This window comes from Dermacentor andersoni, unplaced genomic scaffold (genome assembly GCF_023375885.2).
Source record: "Dermacentor andersoni unplaced genomic scaffold, qqDerAnde1_hic_scaffold ctg00000478.1, whole genome shotgun sequence".
Taxonomy (NCBI): Eukaryota; Metazoa; Arthropoda; class Arachnida; order Ixodida; family Ixodidae; genus Dermacentor; species Dermacentor andersoni.
In genome coordinates, this window is record NW_027315162.1 from 40,001 (window position 1) to 52,500 (window position 12,500).

Here is a 12,500-nt window from a genome sequence, read left to right on the forward strand (position 1 = left end):
TGTAGTACCAATTGCCGGCAGATTTTTTTTTTTAGTTGTTTAGAGTTATACATTCCTGAACGATGTTTTTCTTTTCCTCAAAGCTAGCCATAGAACCAGCGCTTTCTATAAAATCATGACAATAAGAATCCAGCATATCGGTTCATCTTCGGCGCGATTAAAGTTCGGGAACTGGCGATTTTTTATTGCCGTGATCAAGAAGGTTAACACCAGATAAGGCGTGATATTTCAGCATACCAGTCGCGATATCTAATCGAATCTAAGATTGAAATGGCGTTCTGAATTCTTTCGGTTCCAGATAGAAAGAAACAGAAAAAAAAAAAAAAAAGAAAGGATGTGATTGATTGCCATTCAAATCTGAAGACCGCGTGGAGAAAGTGTTCCGGTTTACATTCGGCAAATCAAAATGAACGGCTAAAATTAATCTATCGTCTGGTTTCATGCGCGAGATCACGTAAAAGGCAGCCATTCTTCTTAACATGGTTTCTCTCTTTTGCTCTCTCATTCGCGCACGGAAATTTCTTCGTACGGGAATTTTATGAAGCGAAGGCGGCTGCAGACCATTTTCTTTGTTTAGTTCATGTTCGTAGGCGCAAATTACAAACCTAACACTTGGAGCAACATTTCCACTACTCTAGAGGGGCATGAACTGTAGACAGTGCACGCTTTCTCATTTATCCAATCGCTCGCAAACACATTGCATTGCTAGTCTACAGTGGCAATACAAAGTGACGTTTCACCATGCACGTCGAAGTTCATTACCAGTACCGCGCCAGCATCGACCGGCCGGCGAAGCGACGAGCTCAGCAGCGCATGCGCAAGGCCCGACACCACCCCAACCGAGCTTCCCTGCTTATCGGAGAGAACAAGTGCGCGTGAACACGGGCGCGTCTGAGTATCTGGATTTAAAAAAAAAAAAAGAAAACAAAGAAAGCGTTTCCGAGATATTGACAAAGACAAGTGGTCGCGGTCGCTCTGAATCTTATCGTATTATAGAAAACGTGGGAAGGCGGCGCTTCCTCGAGGGTCAGAAAGTACAATCGTCGAACTAGGTGGCAAGTGGAGTACATCCTTTTTCTTGGAACGGTTTGCAATTGACTGCTTGAATGTGCCGACCACGCGTCGCGGGTCGCGTATAGAGCCAACCGTTGGCAAGCACGCGTCTAGCGTAGCAGCAGAACCGATCGCGGTTGCGATAACCCATCGTTGGCAGCGAAAAAGAAAAACACCCACACGCAGTTTGTAGCAATAACCGTACAAATCAATGTGGTTTTAAATATAGCTTCACTGGTCACCCAAGAAGGGCACCGAAACTTTCTCATGACGCACACCGCTGTAGTCCACAAAGAACAAAGCGCACAAAATAGATATGATACAGCCGCACCGCATTATTTCGTGTTTTCAGCATTTCATTACTTTCGTGTGCATGCGCGCTAGGGCCACGCAGGCCAGGAGTAAAAGGCACGAAAAGAAAAAAAAAAAAAAAAATGATACGCAATCCTAAGCTTTGACTTGACTGCTGTGGCACTCGCATTTGTGTTCTTTACCTTAGGCGAACGCAATGCGCAAACTGAACTGGAATTTCCAATAATGGAAATTCCTGTTTGGCTCATATTTGCGTTTTTCGCCCGAGCAAGCGCTTCACTGCACTACGCTTTGCCCCTTCAACGTGGCTACACTGCCCGGCAGGCGTGTTCTGCGTAGGGCCGAACCTGCAGGCAAAAAGCATGGGCGCCGCCATCTTGTTGAGAGCGGCGCCAGGGACACAATCGCGCCTAGCTCATTGAGTTTTCCCCCAAAACTGAAAAAAATTTGACTTCATTAAACGAGAAAGATGCCACGAGTGCCCCAACAAAAAGCTTTGAGGATTACCGAAGGGTAACTGAGGGCGACGCAACGGGCTCTGGAAAGAAGGATGATGGGTGTGGCGTCACGGGGGGATCGGAATAGAGCAGATTGGGGTGTGCGAGAAGAAACGCTCGTTAATGACACCAAAGTTTAAACCAGGAAAAACAAATGGGCATGCGCAGGGCATGCAATCTGGGGGGAAGATAACCGGTGGCCATTAAGGGTTACAGACTGAATTCCAAGAGGAGGGAAGCGTAGCAGGGGGTGGCAGAAAGTTAGGAGGGCAGATTAGATTAGGGACTACATGGCGACAATCGGCACCTGACCGGGGTACTTGGAGGATCATGGCAGATGCCTTTGCCCTGCAGTGGGCGTAGCCAGGATGATGATGATGATGATGTTCATGATGAAAAGGTAGCAACAGGTCTTCGTAACATACAGGTTAGAAAGATGAGGCACCTTTTAACCCTTGAATATATTTCGCCACATTTGGGCATACGACAAGTTTGTTTTCGAGGCGCTCGGTCCCACTGCTGCGAAAATGTGTACACAAAGGCTGCACAGTAGTTGCCAGAAATCGGGCACTCTATTTTTCTTTCATAGGGAATCTTTCTTCCACTTGGGCAGCGGATTTCGGCGGCAGGGCGAGCTTGCGTGGCCGCGGTGGTTTACGGATCCAAGCGATAGTGAACTCCAAAATCCAGTGTTGGCTTTGAGTGGGATTCATATTGATTGCGAACCCCACGGCTAATCCTACCCCCCATCCCCCCAAGTGGCTCTTTACAGGAGACAATCATTCAGAGACATCGGACAAATAGGAATTCTGGTTCTTTCTTTTGCTTTCATTAATTTTTCTCGAAGCCCATAACTAGAAATTTGCTGGAGCGGCTGTCCCATTTGCGACGCAACAAGTGCGACGCTACACACAGATGGAGTGGCAGTTTAATTACTCTCGTGGTCCGCGAACCGGCATCGTTGCGTGTAGTATAGGAATGGTGCGTGTCAAGTCACTGCTCGCGTTGAGCTTGTGCTCTTCATTTTGATTGAATGAAGTCTCACCTAAGTGAGCGGGGCCGATCCCGGAGGTAGTGCAATACCGGGCCGACCTGCGGCGGAGGTGAAGCAGGCTTCAAGCACTCCGCCAACTTCCAAAAATAGGTTTAATATCGTGGGTCCATATAGAACCCGTATCAGATATTAAGCTGATAAGAACAGATACTACACTTTGATCTTAGCCAAAAGGCCGAGAAGCGATGTCCTTCACTTCACTTCATTGTACTACTGCCTTGTGGGCGCCCTGCCGACATGGGTAACCTCAGCAACAGCGTGGGCAATATTATAAAATTCAGCCTGTGTACAGACTCAACGCTCCCTATCTCACGGATGAACTCGCAACGCCTCAGTCTTTCGCTGTTAACGAAACGCTGTCGCGTAGAAACGAGACCCGAGTGCAAGCTTGCTTGTAACGCGAAACCAACCAAGGCAACCTCGTAGAAAACGGAACAGGCGAGCGGAAAAAAACGCGCCAGGGGAATGCTTACTTCCGTCTGAATGCGACCGCTCAAGGTGACCTTCCTTGAGGGCTTCGTTTCAAGCCCGTGTGCAATTGTAATATACTACGCGCATTTCCTTCATTTCTTTTTATTTACCGCAAGGCCCACTGAAAATTTTGATACGGCACAGGCCGGGACGGATCGCAACGTGTCGAATCGACCGGTAGAATTAGGTAGCATGCCCCATGTACGAAGACGAGCAACATAGAAGTGAATGACAAAATAAATATAGAAAACGCTGCACACTCCTTCCCACCGGAAACATAGAGGGGAGAAAGATCGCCATCTGAAACACAGGCATTGTAAAAAAAAAAAAAAAAGTGCTACCTCATCATCTTTACCATTACCGTGTGTGTGTATGTATATATGCATGTGTGTGTGTGTGTGTGTGTGTGTGTGTTTGTGTATTTATATATATATATATATATATATACGCACACATGCTAGCATAGCTTAAACGCAGCTGGAAAGCTCAGCCTTGCACAAGAACCACCCCCTGTCGCAAACCCCTTTGAAACATTCAAATGGGAAACACGAGTACAGCGAGGTCGTTCGAACCTGGCGCCAAAACGCATTAGCGCCATCTGTGTACGGAACTAGGAAAACCTGCGGACTTTGCAATACAGAAAGAAAGGTAGATGGCGCGAGCTAACGCTCCATTGCATACTAAGAACGAGAGTTAGTGAATAATGGCAGAAACGTCTTGGGAAGAGAAAAAAAAAAAAAAAAAACGCGCAACAGTTGTTGGCTTGTGCAAGCACTCTATGTTACAGCGATTAAAGAGCATAGCATCTTCTACAACAGCAGCTACAAAAAGAAGAAGAACGTGAGAGAGGGAGAGACACAGGCGTGTTTCTTTGGAATGCAGAGCATGCAGCACATACTATAAAGTGCCAAAGAGACGGGGAAAGCAGATGGCGCGAAGGTGTATGTCCTCAAAGCTTGAAAGCAATTTCTAAATTACAACATGTACCGAAGTCCACCTACTCTCATCAGGTTGCTCCCGCCTCCAGTTGCGTTTAAAGTGAAATTACAGTCGCCTCAAAGGCAGACAGAGAGAGAGTGAAAATAGGTACACTTGCTTCGCGCAGCTGCAGCCGTTCAAATTTTACAGCAAGAGCACTCCCGAAAGCACAAAGTCCGCTGCCGCCTGGGCGCAATGCGCTCGCTTCAGTAAATTGCCGTGCTGGCCTCGGCAACCAAGAGGTGTAGTGCGGCAGACTGCTGCATTGTAGCACACCGGAAACCGTGCAGACGTAAGCGATCGCCTCGACATCGCTGCGAGCGCTCGAAGAGACAAAGTCCGAAACCACGTGTGCCGGGGCGGTGCGAGCGCGACGCCTTTGACGCAACTTTTGCGTACAAGCCGCCGCACCGCCACGACGGAATCGCTGGCATCCCGCACGCAGCTGCATTGTGTCACGCCGGCAATCGTTGAAACACCACGCAGTCGTCGGCGTCGGCCCCGACATGGTTGCGAGCGCTGGAAGAGACAAAGTCCGAAACCGCGTGTGCCGGGGCGGCGCGAGCGCGACGCCTTTGACGCAACTTTTGCGTACAAGCCGCCGCACGGCCACGACGGAGCCGGTGTCACCCTGCAGAGGGCTGCACTATAGCACGCCGGGAACCGGCAAAGAACCGCGCAGACGTCGTCGTTGGCCGCGGCGTTGCCGCGAGCACGCGAAGAGACAAAGTCCGAAACGACGTCAGCCGGGGCGTCGAGCACGCCGCCCGCACTGTTCGCACGCGTGCTCGGAAATGGCGAAGGGGCCGCGCTAGCGTGCCTTGAATCGGTGAGCGGCGGTACCGCGGCGATCGCCAGAGCTCGAATCCGCCCTGCAAAAGCCAAATATTGGCGCTCGGCTCGGCGCAGTACGCCGCCGCGTCGCACGAGTACGGCCCCATGGAGGTCTGGGCACTTATCGCTGCTACTGTAAGGGGCCGTACGGCCCCGGCCGACATTGTACCGTAGTGCGATTTTCGGCTTGCGCGTGCTCGTGGCGTAGTCCGCGCACCGTTCCGACGTCGACAATCGTGCCCACGACTACGCGAGCGCTGGAAGAGACAAAGTCCGAAACCGCGTGTGCCGGGGCGGCGCGAGCGCGACGCCTTTGACGCAACTTTTGCGTACAAGCCGCCGCACGGACACGACGGAATCGCTGGCATCCCGCACGCAGCTGCATTGTGTCACGCCGGCAATCGTTGAAACACCACGCAGTCGTCGGCGTCGGCCCCGACATGGTTGCGAGCGCTGGAAGAGACAAAGTCCGAAACCGCGTGTGCCGGGGCGGCGCGAGCGCGACGCCTTTGACGCAACTTTTGCGTACAAGCCGCCGCACGGCCACGACGGAGCCGGTGTCACCCTGCAGAGGGCTGCACTATAGCACGCCGGGAACCGGCAAAGAACCGCGCAGACGTCGTCGTTGGCCGCGGCGTTGCCGCGAGCACGCGAAGAGACAAAGTCCGAAACGACGTCAGCCGGGGCGTCGAGCACGCCGCCCGCACTGTTCGCACGCGTGCTCGGAAATGGCGAAGGGGCCGCGCTAGCGTGCCTTGAATCGGTGAGCGGCGGTACCGCGGCGATCGCCAGAGCTCGAATCCGCCCTGCAAAAGCCAAATATTGGCGCTCGGCTCGGCGCAGTACGCGGCCGCGTCGCACGAGTACGGCCCCATGGAGGTCTGGGCACTTATCGCTGCTACTGTAAGGGGCCGTACGGCCCCGGCCGACATTGTACCGTAGTGCGATTTTCGGCTTGCGCGTGCTCGTGGCGTAGTCCGCGCACCGTTCCGACGTCGACAATCGTGCCCACGACTACGCGGGCGCTGGAAGAGACAAAGTCCGAAACCGCGTGTGCCGGGGCGGCGCGAGCGCGACGCCTTTGACGCAACTTTTGCGTACAAGCCGCCGCACGGCCACGACGGAGCCGGTGTCACCCTGCAGAGGGCTGCACTATAGCACGCCGGGAACCGGCAAAGAACCGCGCAGACGTCGTCGTTGGCCGCGGCGTTGCCGCGAGCACGCGAAGAGACAAAGTCCGAAACGACGTCAGCCGGGGCGTCGAGCACGCCGCCCGCACTGTTCGCACGCGTGCTCGGAAATGGCGAAGGGGCCGCGCTAGCGTGCCTTGAATCGGTGAGCGGCGGTACCGCGGCAATCGCCAGAGCTCGAATCCGCCCTGCAAAAGCCAAATATTGGCGCTCGGCTCGGCGCAGTACGCCGCCGCGTCGCACGAGTACGGCCCCATGGAGGTCTGGGCACTTATCGCTGCTACTGTAAGGGGCCGTAGGGCCCCGGCCGACATTGTACCGTAGTGCGATTTTCGTCTTGCGCGTGCTCGTGGCGGTGTCCGCGCACCGTTCCGAAGTCGACAATCGTGCCCACGACTACGCGAGCGCTGGAAGAGACAAAGTCCGAAACCGCGTGTGCCGGGGCGGCGCGAGCGCGACGCCTTTGACGCAACTTTTGCGTACAAGCCGCCGCACGGCCACGACGGAGCCGGTGTCACCCTGCAGAGGGCTGCACTATAGCACGCCGGGAACCGGCAAAGAACCGCGCAGACGTCGTCGTTGGCCGCGGCGTTGCCGCGAGCACGCGAAGAGACAAAGTCCGAAACGACGTCAGCCGGGGCGTCGAGCACGCCGCCCGCACTGTTCGCACTCGTGCTCGGAAATGGCGAAGGGGCCGTGCTAGCGTGCCTCGAATCGATCGGCCGGGGGCCCCGTAGGGCGACAGAAAGGCAATTGTGCAGGAAACCGTACTGGCCATTAGCGAGAAATTGCCGTTCGCGCATTCGGTAGACGCGCTGCGCTTTCACGACTTCGGCATTGTGCTGCCGACGTAAGCTTTCAATCTTGCTCGCGGCGTTACGAGGCGGCACGATTTTCGCCAAACGCTCGTCGAAAGTGGCACGAGTACGGCCCCATGGAGGTCTGGGTACTTATCGCTGCTATTATATGGGGGTCCCAGAGAGCAGTCGCCCCCAAAGCGACCTGGGTGTTTGATATGCGGCGGGCTTCGTGCCCGTCAAGCGTGTCCCCGGTATCGCTCCCGTGGATCCCACAGCTGACGTCTGCAGCCTCATCCGCTTGATGCGTTAGGGGCTGGTTGTCGGACGACGCTTTTTCCACGATATCGAAGTGTGTTCCGCATCGTCCTCGGACGAATCAAATACGAAAGCGCCGAAGGCGCGGGCGTGACCCGTCGCCTAGCGGCTTTGCCGTCTCGGCTACGTTGCAAGTGTCGGTCGGTCCACCAGTGCTGCGGGCTCGAGAGAAACCGCAAGCCGCGATCGAGTCGACACAACCGGTCTATCGAGAATGTTGCGTGCTTCTTGCCGCGTGGCGATACCCGGCCCTGCGGGGAGGGCGCCGTAGCGAGCTCGAACGCCGTCGTCTCGGACTGTGCAAAGTGCTACCCTTTGCGAGAACGAAGCGTGTTGGGGCGCCTGAAGGTGGCCTCGGCATCGCAAAAACGGCGTCCGGCCTGCTTGAAAGGCTGGACGCGCAGTTGAACGATTACCTGGTTGATCCTGCCAGTAATCATATGCTTGTCTCAAAGATTAAGCCATGCATGTCTAAGTACATGCCGAAATAAGGCGAAACCGCGAATGGCTCATTAAATCAGTTATGGTTCCTTAGATCGTTTCTTCCTACTTGGATAACTGTGGCAATTCTAGAGCTAATACATGCAGTGAGCCTGAAGCCCTTTGGGCGACGGGTGCTTTTATTAGACCAAGATCGATCGGGTTTCGGCCCGTATTGTGTGGTGACTCTGGATAACTTTGTGCTGATCGCATGGCCACGAGCCGGCGACGTTTCTTTCAAGTGTCTGCCTTATCAACTTTCGATGGTAGGTTACTTGCTTACCATGGTTGTTACGGGTAACGGAGAATCAGGGTTCGATTCCGGAGAGGGAGCCTGAGAAACGGCTACCACATCCAAGGAAGGCAGCAGGCGCGCAAATTACCCACTCCCGGCACGGGGAGGTAGTGACGAAAAATAACAATACGGGACTCTTTTGAGGCCCCGTAATTGAAATGAGTACACTCTAAATCCTTTAACGAGGATCAATTGGAGGGCAAGTCTGGTGCCAGCAGCCGCGGTAATTCCAGCTCCAATAGCGTATACTAAAGCTGCTGCGGTTAAAAAGCTCGTAGTTGGATCTCAGTTCCAGACGAGTAGTGCATCTACCCGATGCGACGGCTCGGACTGAACATCATGCCGGTCCTTTCTTGGTGCACTTCATTGTGTGCCTCGAGAAGGCCGGTGCTTTTACTTTGAAAAAATTAGAGTGCTCAACGCAGGCGAGTCGCCTGAATAAACTTGCATGGAATAATAGAACAAGACCTCGTTTCTGTTCTGTTGGTTTTTGGAATACGAGGTAATGATTAAGAGGGACAGACGGGGGCATTCGTATTGCGGCGCTAGAGGTGAAATTCTTGGACCGTCGCAAGACGAACTACTGCGAAAGCATTTGCCAAGAATGTTTTCTTTGATCAAGAACGAAAGTCAGAGGTTCGAAGGCGATCAGATACCGCCCTAGTTCTGACCATAAACGATGCCAACCAGCGATCCGCCTGAGTTACTCAAATGACTCGGCGGGCAGCTTCCGGGAAACCAAAGTGTTTGGGTTCCGGGGGAAGTATGGTTGCAAAGCTGAAACTTAAAGGAATTGACGGAAGGGCACCACCAGGAGTGGAGCCTGCGGCTTAATTTGACTCAACACGGGAAAACTTACCCGGCCCGGACACTGGGAGGATTGACAGATTGAGAGCTCTTTCTTGATTCGGTGGATGGTGGTGCATGGCCGTTCTTAGTTGGTGGAGCGATTTGTCTGGTTAATTCCGATAACGAACGAGACTCTAGCCTATTAAATAGGTGCGGGGTTCCCAGCACCTTACAACCTTCTTAGAGGGACAAGCGGCTCCTAGCCGCACGAAACAGAGCAATAACAGGTCTGTGATGCCCTTAGATGTCCGGGGCCGCACGCGCGCTACACTGAAGGAAGCAGCGTGTCTTTATCCCTGTCTGAAAGGACTGGGTAACCCGTGGAACTTCTTTCGTGATTGGGATAGGGGCTTGCAATTGTTCCCCTTGAACGAGGAATTCCCAGTAAGCGCGAGTCATAAGCTCGCGTTGATTACGTCCCTGCCCTTTGTACACACCGCCCGTCGCTACTACCGATTGAATGATTTAGTGAGGTCTTCGGACCGATGTCCGGCGCGGCCTTTCGGTTGCGCCGGTCTGTTGGAAAGATGACCAAACTTGATCATTTAGAGGAAGTAAAAGTCGTAACAAGGTTTCCGTAGGTGAACCTGCGGAAGGATCATTACCGGATTGTGAAGGGTGGCGAGCGCCATTGTTTCTACCCCGTGTGGGTGAAGCAGCTCGCTGCGCCCGACGCTTTCCGCCGCTGGCCCCGCTTGGACGCGGGGACGGCTATACCCGAACATGCCGGGGACTGCCTGAATTTTGAGGGGCGCCCCGTGCCAAATTTGTTGCGCCCAGTGGACGCCGGCTGCAACCTTGGACGGTTGGCTTGGCCGCGCCCGCGGGTAGAAACGGCGTAACGCACACTGGGTGGGCTTTCTGTCCGCTTTGGCGCTCTTGCGCGGAATGGGAGTAAGACGACCCGACCTGCTGCTTTGCCCAGTACGAGGGGAACGGCGAAGCGTGCGGTCGGTCAAGGAACTGACGGTCGAGAGCTAATGCCGCTGCCGCTTAGTACACACACGGAACCGTGGTGCGAGCGCTCTCCCGTCCTCCGCGGCAAACGCTGCCGAGTCTGAAAAGGCTGGCGGCTGCCGGTCGCTTCCTGCGGCGAGTATGGAGTAACGACCCGACTTTGTTGCCACCCAAGTACTAAAGGAACGGTGTGGCGCTCGGTCGGTCATGGAACTGTCGGTATGAGGGTGCGGCTGCCAAGTACGGAAGGAACCGTGGCCTAAAGTGCTCTCCCGTCCTCCGCGGCAAATGCCACCGAGTCCGAAAGGGCCGGAGGCTGCCGGTCGGCTCCTGCTCGTGACGCGCGAGGTGTCGAGATCGCGGTTTAATGCGACGACGTCTGCAGGCTATTCGCCCGCCGCCGAGGGAAAGGCGGCGTTGCTGCGAAGTACCGAAGGAAACGCGGCTTTGCTACGTCGGAAGCGTTCTGCGGTTAGCGGACTTGTGCGCTTTGGGAAGGCGCCGCACGTCGAAAGAGGAAGTACGGACAGACGAGGGACTGTAGTCCCGGTTTCGAACGCACTTGCGGCCAGGCCCTTGCTGGCTTCGTCTTCCGCCTCAAGTAGACTTGTTGTGGCGCCGGCGCAGGGAGCCGTCCCTGGCACTGGCCGAGTGGTTTTGGAGAGCTGCGCGAGTACGCGCGCCGGGCTCTTGTCTTTCGTCTCAAGTAGGCTGTTGGATCAACAGCGGTTATGCTGCGGCGATCTGCCGATGCGAAAGTGTGTGTGTGTTTGAGGCCCTTCTATGAACCTACTGCTGACTGAAGCGAAGCACGTCGATGGGGGTGAAGCCCTGCCCGTGGCCGTGTAGCCGTTAAAGACTCCACAGCGGCTTAGCCCTAATCATGGCTCTGTCGCTCTTTGCAATTTTTAGTGGAGCGATGTGAACGTGCACACGAGACACACGGGTCCGGTGGATGGTTGGCAGGTAAAACCGGCTTCGAGTGCGCGCAAACGGCATAAGGTGCCTCGAGGGCAAGCGAGGAAGGCGTGGGCGCAAAACACACGCGCGAGTAGCAGGAGTGGAGTGCCATTAGGCTTTCAGCTGCTGAGACGCGGCCGCCGAAAGAGCGAGACTGGAGGAGCGCACGCCGAAAGGCGCTCTTCGAAACCACACACAGGGAGACGCCACGTGCCTAAAACCCTGGTTGTACTGTACTGAATTGAACAAACTATTTTTCACGACTCTAAGCGGTGGATCACTCGGTTCTCGGGTCGATGAAGAACGCAGCCAGCTGCGAGACTTGGTGTGAATTGCAGGACACACTGAGCACTGATTCTTTGAACGCACATTGCGGCCTTGGGTCTTCCCTTGGCTTCGTCTGTCTGAGGGTCGGATCACATATCAAGAGAGACTTCGGCGCACAGGGAACGTGCGTCCGTCGACTCGTTTTGACCGCGTCGGCATCATGGACAGTACGTTGAGCGCTAAAGCCACGCGCCAGCGGCCTCACGAGAGGGAGACGGTGGCAAACCGTTGTGCCAATTCTTCGAAAAGACGGAAACGAGGCAATACTACTGCAGCGTGACGAGTGCGCGCCTCTAGTAAGACCGCCGCAGGATGGAGTCGGATACCTGCAGGGAAAGAGCGGTCCAAGCACGAGGCGCGAACGTCTGTTGCCATGTAGCGCGCACGTTTGCGAGAGAGTCGGAAGCGCACGCTTGCGTGCACGGAAAACGTGGGAATGAAACGCCGGCCGATTCCCGCGCCGTGCGCAAAGCCAGCGCGATCGCAATTTGCGCTGTTTGCCTTCGAAGTACGTCGAGCTCCAGAGCTGGTCGCTCGTTCACGTCACCGCAGCTGTGTGGGCGCCCTTCCGGGCTTCGTCGCAGGAATGGGAATCGGCAGATTCTTGCGAGGAGCGGGGAGGAGAAGGGTGGCCCCCGAAAGCGGTTCGACGCGACAGCGCCGTCTGCGAGCGAGAAGAGTCACGGCACGGCGGAGAATTGCCGCGAAACGGAAAATGTCTCCTTCGAGAGCGTGGGTGCCCCGTTGGCGGAGCTGAAGCGTTCCGTCGTAGTCCGCCGTCGGTCCAAGTGCTTCGCAGTCTCTGTCCCCTAAAGACTGGGCCACTCCAGTTGGGGCAGGGGCGACGCTACACGAGACGATGCCTCCCGCCAGGTTTTAGTCGCCCCTGCGGTGCCCGCTGAAGCGGCGCGCTGCTAAGGCGATCTTTGCCTCGGTGGTGTTTGGGCTTCAGACACGGTCGCTTACCACGCAACTGCTCGTGCGCCGCACGCGCGCAGGCGGTTCACCGCCTGCCAGCCTCGTCTATAAGTAGCTCCGTGTTGGGCGAAGGACGTGGTAGGGCGTCGCACTCGGTTGGCGCTGGGTTTTCGAACGTGTCGAGTCCTTTTCGGCATACCGCTCGTATGA

General features: G+C 55.3%; 3 non-coding genes across 3 annotated transcripts; 2 read left to right on the forward strand and 1 right to left on the reverse strand.

The window, feature by feature from the left end:
* Positions 1 to 2,911: 2,911 nt before the first annotated feature.
* LOC140214561 (U2 spliceosomal RNA) lies at positions 2,912 to 3,103 on the reverse strand. Its single transcript, XR_011891498.1, has one exon. It is a non-coding gene; the product is annotated as a U2 spliceosomal RNA (small nuclear RNA).
* A 4,814-nt stretch (positions 3,104 to 7,917) lies between these two features.
* LOC140214565 (small subunit ribosomal RNA) lies at positions 7,918 to 9,732 on the forward strand. Its single transcript, XR_011891502.1, has one exon. It is a non-coding gene; the product is annotated as a small subunit ribosomal RNA (ribosomal RNA).
* Positions 9,733 to 11,306: 1,574 nt separating this feature from the next.
* On the forward strand, positions 11,307 to 11,459 carry LOC140214570 (5.8S ribosomal RNA). Its single transcript, XR_011891507.1, has one exon. It is a non-coding gene; the product is annotated as a 5.8S ribosomal RNA (ribosomal RNA).
* The last annotated feature ends 1,041 nt before the right edge of the window (positions 11,460 to 12,500 follow it).